The following is a 9,279-nucleotide window of genomic DNA, read 5'->3' as shown; positions in this document are numbered from 1 at the left end:
AATTTATCCTAATAATCGCTCTCCCTCCCCACCACCCTCTCATATGTCAGAATTTGGGGCTGATTTCATAAAAGAAATTATGCACAGGCTGACACATTTTTATTTGGTTATTTATACATTAAATGCTGACTGAGTGCTGAAATAATATACTTAGATAGTTGTGAGGAACAGGCCATGGCTTGCTAGCCGAAAGGAAAATGTGCATTGCCACACATTTTCTTTTTGTCTCAGGGGTTTATTCCTTCATTCTTTGGCTTGTGCTTCCAAAGAGACTCACAGCTTCATGGTTCTTTGAATCTACTAAGTTTCCCAAGGAGTGCTTTATATACATCATAAAACTTTGAGAACACTTTAGTTTGAAGCCACATCATTCAATATACTGTAAGAGTTGTATAAAACTTGAAAACCAGTAACATCTTAGATGAACTGTTATTACCCCAAACCTTATACAGGTTATAATGTGCTTTATTTGGGGAGTGTTTGATATGCTCATTCATGTTTGGCTAATAATCCTGAGCAGACTTAACGTTCAAGAGTTAAATGAAGTTGCATGTACCAAATATAGCCTGGAAAATGGCATTAGAGAAATAGAAAGTAATTTTTTTTTCCTGCGTAACAGTCTGTGGATTAAAGTAAAAAGCAAGAGTCTGGGAAATGGGACTAGGTTCCAGATTAAAGGATCACAAGGAACAAAAGTGAGCCTTAGGTGAATTACTTGTGCCAAACAGTTGTGACAATTTTATGGAAGGTAGCTTATTTGGTCCATGAATATGATGACTGGGTGGCAAAACCGCCCATCAGAAAAATAGCAGCAGTGAGTACAGTACCTCCTCCCAGGTTATATGGCAGCAGGAGGAAGGGCCCAGAGAGAGGGGTGCAGGGGGAAGGACAGGCCTGAGGTTAGCTTGGAGTCCTAGCCTGTGAATATGTTCTCCTGTCAGAGAAGAAGGGTTAGGAATGATTTGAGGGGCAGAGTGAGCTAATAATTACAGAGCTGTAGAGATAATTGAACCTCTTTTAAAACTCATGTTTTTAGTCATTTAATAGAAGTCCATTTTTCCCTATGTTATCCAAGTATCTATGTCATCTGTCAGTACTTCAAGGTAGGCCAAGTTAGAAAACAGATCCCCCAAGTCTGACTAGAAGTATCATTTAGTGATACAGGTTACAGTAACAGGATCTTGAAAGTCTGAGTTTTCTTCTCTCTCTGTCTCTCTCTCATACTCAGGTGAAATAGGGAAGAGTCAGTCTGAGCTTCTTTCTCAGGCTCTCTGTTTCCCAGACTTAACACATGTTTTTCCAATCATTGCCTCTGTCTAGTTTCTTCAAGGTCATCTCTGTCACTCACTATATTATCCTATATCTTCTCCACATTCCACCCAATTTCATTATTTGAAAGCCCTAAAAAAATCTAAAAACTCAAAGGGATGTAGTGGGAACAGCAGAATAGAAAGAATAATAAAGGAGAGGATCCCCACAACAAGGAGATTATGTAACAATACATGTAAGTAAAAAAAAAAAGTTTTTTTTTAACTTCATGTGTGGAAAAATTATTCAGCATAAAACAATTAGGAGGAAGGGGAAGAAGGAAAGCTCTCCTTTTCTTCTTGTAGGTCTTTAAGAAACACTGTGACATCCAGCACAAGTGCAGTTTGGAGTTTTCAAGCTGGTCCTCCATCTTCTGTTATCTAAACAATGCAATTTTACCTGACTACACACTGAGTAATTTCCATGGCAGTGTACATGGTTACCGTGGTGACAATGAAATCTCAACTGGTTAGGTGTCATTTGTATCTTCACTGACCATCACTGAACAGGAAAAAAAGGTGGAGAACATACTGGAAGGCCTCAATGCATGGTTGCGTTATGTGCTGAGGCTTTTCTTAACGTTTTAGAAAAGATATAGAGACCTTGCCTTTTCCTCATGCCTTGAGGAACAAGGCTGAAATCAGACTGCTGTGTTTGAAAAAGGAACCAAAAAAAAGCCCTCACTCTATCTCAGTGGCAGTTGAACAGTTTTAGGAGACTTCAGAGAAAAATAACAACTCTAGATTGTGCTCAAGATAAATCAAGACAAGGAAAAAAACAGTGAAAAGAAATTCAAATTAATGGGATGGCTTATATATTTGTTTAACATCCACGAACCTCCTAAAGACAGAAGAGGTAGATTATGCACAGTCTTGACATTGTAATCACAAGAGTTACTGGATGAGTAGTAATGCTTTGCAATCGATTATCTTTCCTGCCAGAGCTGTGGATTGGCCAACTGAAAGGTTTCCCCAGTGTGCTTACAAGCAGGATGGTGACTCATAACTGGTCCACAGTGCAAAATCTGTTATCTGTAAGGGAAGTGCCCATCAATTTAATTGGTAAAGGAATGCTCAGTAGCCGAGGTACATGAATTACAACAGCCTTTTGCTCCTGGCAGTTCAACAGTTTCTCTCAGGCTGCCTTGTCCAGAGAAAAATGGAAACAAAATGGTAATTCTGAGCCAACTTGGCAGGAAGGGAAAGAGGCAGGATATAAACGTCTATACAATCATACAGCAACAAAATACACTCAAGCAGAGAGCCAGCAGTTTTTCAATAACAAGAATTATTTAGATCATTCAGGAAGTGTCTTCCATGTAATCTATATTTGGTATCCTTGTGTCATTATAATTCTCATTCTCTTCATCATCGTTACACTGATAAATTATGATTATAGCGATTAAGAGTTTATGAGGTTTTTGCACTATTGCATTTGCCTATTGAAGATGGAGGTGGTATTTTAAGGAACAAAAGTATGTTCAAAATACCAAATATTCCGCATGTTAGTAATGTTAGTAATGTTCAAGATTTTTCAATCTAAACTTCAATAGTATATAATACAAGAACCATCCAATGTGGAAGCTGGATTCAGAAGAGGCAGAGGCAATCAAAATCACATTGTGAACCTCTGATGGATAATGGAAAAGACAAGGGAGTTCCACAAAATGCATCTGACTATACCACAACAAATTGTGGATTGAAAACAGGGTGTACTAGGCCAGCTCACTTGCCTATTGAGGAATTTGTATGTTGACCAGAAACAATCATTAGAAAAGAATATACAACAACTCTAAATGTTCAAAATTGGGAAAGGAGTTTGCCAAGGTTGTGTACTGTCCCCTTATTTATCTAACTTATATGCAAAACATATTATGAGAGATGCTGGTCTAGAAGAAGTAGGAACTGGAATTAGAATTGCCAGGAGAAACATCAGCTATTTCAGATATTCTAATTTTGACCACTGGAGGCAAGGAAGATTTTAAACAGCCTTCTTGAAGATGAAAGGATATAGTGCAAAAGCTGGTCTGCTGGTCAACATTAAAAAAACAAAAACAAAAAACCTAAGATTATGTCAACAGATGATGCTTAAATATTTTGAGCACATAATGTGAGCACAGGAGTCGTTGGAGACCTTGATGTCTGAAACAAATGGAAAGGAAACAAAAAGCAGACAGAAGACAAGATGCTATCATTGATGACCTAGGCATGAGCTTACAAGAACTTAGAGAAGTTATTGACAGACAGTTCTGGCAAAATGATTTCCATCAGATAATGAAGGGTCAGAAGCCAGTGAATAACATATAGGCTTAACAGCCAGCTCAGTACTTGTTCTTCTTCAAAGCATACACACATAAGCCAGTATAGATTATGATTCTTTGATCAAAAGCTAGTCAAGCAGGTGCAGAATCAACAGAAAGCTCTCTGTAAAACTGCACCATTTACTAAACCAGTGGATGAAAAACTATCCAAACATAATGCTGTGAAGCCAAGTAGACCTATTTTTTGGGGTGGGGGGAAGACATGTATTTTGATCTCTCCCAATATTGCTATTATACTGCAGTAAATCTGCCAAATTAGTGCAGTGTGGAGAGGAAACTGCTAATAGCAGGCTAAAAATTATGTCACGTATTTGTAATCACATTCCAGTCAACATGACATTTTCATCTCTAGCATTGGAAGCTAAGATTAATACAGCCAAATGGTAAATTGTCATGAAACAATGGTGGATTATAAAGAAATATTCTTTAAATGTAGAAGAAAAGGAAGACTTTTTTAGCCAAAAGAAAAAAGATGTTGCAGTCTCTACAGGGAGCACAAACCAAAGTGATTTCATTTTATAAGAGTCAGCAAACTGCACCAATAAGAAGTGGCTTGGCACAGTAAACTACAAATATGAGCCCTAAAGTTGCATTCTTTGTATAATGAATGGTCTCTAATGTCTTTATAACCAAAAATATAGGAAGATTCTGAGAAAAAAACAAACATTGAAAGGCATTCTATTAAAAACAGATGTCTTCAATGGAGGTGATATATATACTATATATTACTCTTGCAGATTTTTCAAATTCCCATTTTAGTCTTTAAAACTCTTGAAATCATCTCCTACACTTTGGAGGTATGGTGTTAACATGCTTGGATTTCCTTGGAGTTTGACTCTGTGCAAGTCCAAGCAATCTGCCCAGGACATAATCTTGTGAGGTTAGCTGGGCTGAGTTCACTTCTGTGACATCCAATGGACTTCACAGAACTGGATGAAATGGACAAAGTCCTCTAAACTGTCAGTTTACCCACCTATTTGTTCCATCCTGGTCCCTCCTGGGTTGTCACAGTGGCCTGGGAACTGACAAGGGTGGGTTAGGGTTAAGGTGATATGATGGTATTGTCCTCTTTGAGGAAGTGGGTGGTCCCTCCAGACTTGAAGGACACGATGGTGTGCCCTTCTCAAGAGGCCATTATTAGACCCCTCCATCCTGGACAATTGCCATCCAGTTTCCAATCTTCCCTTCATGGAGAAGGTGGTCCAATGGCAGCTACAGAGGATCTTGGATTATATACAGAGGCAGCTGCAGAGAAAAATGGATTATCTGGACCCATTTCAGTCAGGTTTCACACCAGGATATAGTATGGAGACAACGCTGGTCACACTTGTCAGTGACCTTTGGCAGAGCCACGTGGGGGGTGATGCATCCATCCTTGTGCTCCTTGATTTCTCACTGGCTTTCAATACCACTGAATTGCACCCAGAAGCCAACTGGCACCAATGCAGCTCATGTAGCAGCAATGTCATATGGGTATAATGAGAAGTGCCCATTACTACTCATACCACTGCATTTTGGACCAGCTGTAGCTTCCAAACAGTCTTCAAGGGTAACCCCATGTAGAGCACATAGCAATAGTCTGGATGCATGGTTTCCTTCCAGACTGGTTGCAGAAGTTAGGAGTGAGGGTCACTGTTTTGCAGGGATTTGCCTCCTTCCATAGTGGTAGTTTCTAGTTGGTGTTGACAGGAAGGGAGAGATTACGCCCACAGCCCTTCATGTGAGTAGTGTCTCAGGGCTCTATGTTCTCCCTGTTCCTGTTTAATAACTACATGAATGGGTGGGATTTCTGTCAGTTTGGGGTTTGGTATCATTAGTATGTGGATAATACCCAAGTGGGCATCTCAACCCCAGGCTCCACAGGCAAAGCTACCAATACACAGGCCCAGTGTCTGGAGGCTGTTTGGATCTGGATGAGGAGGAACAGACTTCAGCTCAATCCTAACAAGACTGAATGGCTGTGGCCCCTTGCTCAGGGAGATTTTCACTGTTAGTCTTGGATGGAGTTTTACTTCCCCATCTAGGACTGCTGCACAGCTTGGGGGTACTCCTGGACTCACAACTGGTGTTCGATGAGCAAGTGGCAGCTGTGGCCAGGAGGGCCTTTGCACAGGTTCATCTTGTGTGCCAGTTGTGCACTTTCCTTGGCCATGAGGCCTTTCAGACAGTTACACCTTATCACCTTGCATCCAGACTATTGCTATGTGCTCTACATGGGGTTACCCTTGAAGACTGTTTGGAAGCTACAGCTGGTCCAAAATGCAGTGGTATGAGTAGTAATGGGCACTTCTCATTATACCCATATGACATTGCTGCTACATGAGCTGCATTGGTGCCAGTTGGCTTCTGGGTGCAATTCAAGGTGCTTGTTGTCACCTATAAGGCCTTCACAGCATAGGGCCTGGTTATCTCCAGGACTACCTATCTCTAGTTGTTTTTGCCCACCCAGTATGTTCAGGAAGAATGGGTGTGCTCCAGGTCCTCTCAATTAAACTTTGTCATCTTGTGGGACCAAGGAAGTGTGCCTTCTTTGTCATAGCCCCTGCCATCTGGAATAGCACTCCCCCCCCCAAGAAATACATGTGGCACCCGCTCTCCTGGGGTTCCAGAAGGCCCTTAAGACCTGGCTCTCTTCTCAGGCCTTGTTGGAGTAGACCCCCTCCTCTGTGTGTGTGTGTTTTACTGTTATGGCTGTTTTCTTGTCTGGGCTGTTATGTTATATTTTAAATTGTTTTAATTGTATATTTGATAAGTTGTAAGCTACCCAGAGTCTTTTAGAGTGGGCAGCTATAATAAATCTAATAATAATAATCAGAAGCAGCAGCAGAAGCCTAGTTAGCTGCTACAAGAAGATCGCACAAACTGACTACAAACAACAGCATGACAAAGTAGCAACAATGTGCATTGGAATATCTGCAAGACCATTTGCCTGCAGGTTAGAACTGTGGGGCCACAAAACAGACAAAGTAATAGAAAATGTAGAAGCTAAAGTGTTCTGGGACTTTACAATTCAGACAGACAAGCACTTGCCACTCAACACCCCAGATTTAACAATTGTTGATAAGAAAGACAAAAAAGTGTGGATAGTAGACATTGCAATACCTGGAGACAGCAGAATAGAAGAGAAAGAACTGGAGAAAATCACAAAATATAAAGACCTCCAAATAGAAGTAGAACAGCTATGGCAAAAGAAAGCAAAGATAATACCAATAGTTATAGGTGCCTGAGGTGCAATCCCAAAACATCTGGAGTAGCACTTGAAGACCATCGGCATTGACAAAATCACCATCAGTCAGTTGGAAAGGCAGCTTTACTTGGAACAGCTCATATCTTGCAGTGATACCTTTAACACCATCAAACAACATCTGCCTATCCCAGGTCCTTGTGAAGGACTCGATAGATGGATAAAAATGCCAAATGCAGTCTAAATATCTGGCTGATTGTGTGACCAACCATAATAAATAATAATGTGTGACCTTTGAGCCAATAGAAGTTGTATATCTCTGGTTTAGGAGAAGCTGTTTATAAAAGTATTAAATTGGGCAATATGAAGTAAACTATTATGTGAGTGCCTGGACTAAATGAATAGGCATAGTTTAGCCTAGATTAACTATAGAAGTTCCTGAATTACTGTTTTTATTCCTTGTATGGGATTTGTTTTGGACAAGCAGTCTTTATTTTGCTTGGAAGATCTTGCTGCTGAGGCTGCATCTGATGAGGAGGAGGGATAGAAATAAAATCAACCCAGAATCCTTTGGGAGTGAAATTGTGTACTTAATGGTAGGAAGAAAAAAAGTTTTCCTTTCCTAAATTAAACACTAAAATAAGACAGCCTTTCCCAACCTTTTTACCCTGGAGAAACTCCTGAAATAATTTTCAGATCTCAGGGAACCCTACATAAATAGCAAAAAATATGAAAACTTCACATTCTAACCATGTTTTGCAGTGTTTACAACACAAGCAAAGAGGCAGACCAGCAGCTGAGTCATGGCATGTAACAATCCCCACTACTGCAAGCTCTAGCATTGTGCAGCACACAAAGTTCAAAAAATTGTGGGGGGTTTTTCCAATCATGATCTCTCACAGAACCCCTAGCAACCTCTCCTGGAACCCCAGCTGAGAAAGGCTGTTCTAGGAATTCATCAGTGCTTCCCGACAATTCATCTTATATAAATGTGATAAATATAAAATAAAATAAAATCTTAAGCTACTGGGGAATACCACATAAGCAGAAATTCAGCAGTGTGGAGACCATGACAGATGGGATTCCTTTAGATCTGTGGGATCCCAAAATGATATAAACATTCATTTTGAAAAAATTAAACGGCTGAAATCACACAAATGTGTAAAATCTTACAAGCTTTGGATCTATGACAATCTTGTACACTTTCAGCCATTTAAATTCCCACTGAAAGCTTTCAGTCTACCTTGATGCTGGTCATATAAATATAGGTATCCAAACTAGAAATTACTTGCTGTTCTGCTATAGACAACCCAGGATTCAGGTTCATAACTCCTGTACTAAAGAATGAACAGCTGGAAGAGAAAAGAAGTTCATAGGGAACCTAGAAAAATACCTCTGAAACGACTCCTGGCAGAATAGTAGCAGGTTTCTAGAGTCAAGAATCACTTCTTCAGTCTAAGGGTGCTGTTTTGAAGGAAGGCCTGAGTCAGTAACAGTAGCAGCAGGATATTCTCTTAAATATACCCTAATGCCACTTTAGTTTGATTTCAAGATCTCTCACAAAATCCTGATAACATAATTTTTTTAACAAATATTTAGGTCACTTTTTCCCTTCATGATAGTAAGCTTATAGGATTCCTGGCCGTGTACCTAACCCCCGCTTGCCAGTCAGAAGCTGTTCTAGTTTGGGGTTTTCTCCAACAAGAGATGAAACAACAGTGATAAAGTCTTCCACCCTTTTTAGGTCTGTTTTAAAGCTATTCATTTACTGTATTTATATTGTTTGAATGTATATAGCTGCCCATCTCAAGATAAACATGAGTGAGTCATGTATGAACATTCAGAGGATAAGTGTGACTGGACAGAGTGAAGGGCTGGAGAGGAATTGCTTCCATTATTTCCAGCAGGCAGTCTTGTCCTTCATATTAATAATCCTGTAACAACATTGGCCAACCATAAAACACTTGACTAGCACTGGATAGAATTCTGTTTACAGCTTCCCATCCAGGAAACAAGAGAGAGAGAGAGAGAGAGAGAGACCTCAACATTAGTCTCTCATGAAGACACTTAACTAAAAAGCTTTGGGTGGATGTGTTGTGTCCTAGCATGGCTCCTAGTAATGATCTCCTGTTCTGTCATTCCTTCCTCCCAGAGTGCTTTACTTGCACCCCTTTTTTTGTGCATATATGGGAGATGGTGGTGGTGACTATCCCATCAGAATAGAATGTGTATGGATGTGGTGGGTGCTATGGTGTTGACCATTAGAGGATATTAAAAGAAGAGCCAGTAGCTTCCCCAGTGCACCACAATACAAATGCAATAACAACACACATACACACGCACACACACGTTTTAGGCTAACCACCCATGAATTTTTTTCTCATTCTGAACTAACAGTTAAGTGACATTCCTGAGCCCTGGGATCTCCCACTCTATATTGCTTAATATGTCATAGGATCAAAACATA

At 40.1% G+C, this 9,279-nt stretch overlaps 1 protein-coding gene across 3 annotated transcripts in view; it reads left to right on the top strand.

The window, feature by feature from the left end:
• CENPP (centromere protein P) overlaps positions 1 to 9,279 on the top strand; it is a 176,630-nt gene that overhangs the window by 146,100 nt on the left and 21,251 nt on the right. The gene's annotated exons all lie outside the window — the stretch shown is intronic.

This window comes from Python bivittatus, unplaced genomic scaffold (genome assembly GCF_059951505.1).
Source record: "Python bivittatus isolate LINGU-HERP-01145 unplaced genomic scaffold, Pbiv_v1 ctg000080_np1212, whole genome shotgun sequence".
In the NCBI taxonomy this organism is placed as follows: domain Eukaryota; kingdom Metazoa; phylum Chordata; class Lepidosauria; order Squamata; family Pythonidae; genus Python; species Python bivittatus.
This window is presented reverse-complemented; position numbering and strand designations above follow the sequence as displayed.